Raw genomic sequence first — 1,855 nt, 5'->3', positions numbered from 1 at the left:
AGAACAAGAACAAGAACAACAATAACAACAACAACGACGACAACAACAGCAACAATAACAAATAATAATGCCTCTAACGTGCGGCAGAAAATTATTTGTTTAAAGTCGACCTTCAGTAACTTGAGTAGAACTTCGTTTTATCGACTTTCGAAGAAGGAAAGGCAAAGCTGAGCTCCTCAGAATTTGGACTCAGAATTTGAAGGACTAAATTCTTGCAAAGCAATTAACCATCAACCTTTACTGCTTTCTTAACAATAATGGATACAAGCAACATAACCGCAGAATGTGACAAAAATATTGACGAAAAGAAAAAGAAAAATAAGGCTCATCAACAACATCTCACTCCTCCTCCTCCTCCTCCATCATTATTATCTTCATTCTTCCCCTCCACATCATCATCATCATCATCATCATCATTATGCTCATCGTCGTCTTAGTCGTCGTCGTCATCATCGACAAATGAAGGAATTTCTGCATATTAATCCACTTTTCATTGAATGCTTTAGCTAAAATCTTCCCTACTACTACCACCACCACTACTACTACTACTACTACTAATACTACTACTACTACTACTACTACTACTACTACTACTACTACTACTACTACTACTACTACTACTACTATTCAGGGGTATCCCACATTGATAATTGCTTTGGCCATGTTCAAACACCTGTGAAATGATGAACCTATGAACAGCTGTTTTTTTTTAATCTGCATATTTGAAAATTACTGGGATTGGACGTATAACTAACACTAAGCCTGCCCATTAGTTACACTTACCGGGCCTGAGCTTTTGAAGAAAAAAATATATCCTATTCTTGTTGGTGTAAGGCGTGTCACATTTGTTAGACTCTGAGAAATAGGTCAAAGAGAATTGAATTAAATGTTTAGTACACAATTTTATCGGTGTCAGACGTTTACAAGTCAAATTCAAACTCAACAGCATTGAAATTTAAAGAGGCGACGGTAAGTGCCATCAGGCATTTTATCCATATCTTCAAAATTACCTCTTTTGTTTTGCTTTAATAAGGAATATCAAATCGGTTGATTCATAGCATAGGAACTATGCCATAAACGAAAAACCTGCGGTATTTAACTGGTATTTATTTAATCGACATCACAACGAAAGGTTGAACTGGAAAATTCACAACGGCGGGATTTTAACTCGGAATGTAAGAGAATGGAATTAAGTAGATGCAAGTTAATTAGACTGGAAAATAACAGAAAGAGATCGACAAACTGGTCTGGCTATCCCGTGATGATCGTGTATATTATACTGGAAATGGTACAAGGAGAGCTTGTGGTCCTTTTGTCTACTGGCATAAATGTTGGCCCAACAGTAGATATCATATAAATTTAAAAAATGAAGCAGACATACTTGAGTGTTGCAGGTAACGAATTCACTGAACAGCAGACGAGAGTTTCTCAGGCATGAAACAGTGAGCCACAACAAAATGGCCGGTGGCCCAAGACCACTGGAGGTTATTGAGAAATGTTTCAACACCACCGCACTCATCCCTCCCCCCAAACCACTACTACTACCACCACCACCACCACCAGTAGCAGCAACAACAATTACAACAACCAAAAACAACGGCGTCAGCGCCGACAATCACAACACCACCATGAGCAACATTATAAAACTCACAAGTATCAAAACAATTCTAATTGAAGAAAATAGCCCCCCGAAATGAATAGTAATCAAAAACAATAAAAAATAACACGTTACAAATTGAAATCGTTAATATTTGTCTTGGAGCGACAAAAGAATATTTTAGTGGCTTTTCTTGAAATTAGTTCTGTAATAACATAAATTTTAGAATTGTTTTCAGTGATAAAAAGTATAGTTATG

The sequence above is a fragment of the Octopus bimaculoides genome, chromosome 13 (genome assembly GCF_046866305.1).
Source record: "Octopus bimaculoides isolate indiv1 chromosome 13, ASM4686630v1, whole genome shotgun sequence".
Classification (NCBI taxonomy): Eukaryota; Metazoa; Mollusca; class Cephalopoda; order Octopoda; family Octopodidae; genus Octopus; species Octopus bimaculoides.
Note: the sequence above shows the minus strand (reverse complement) of the source record.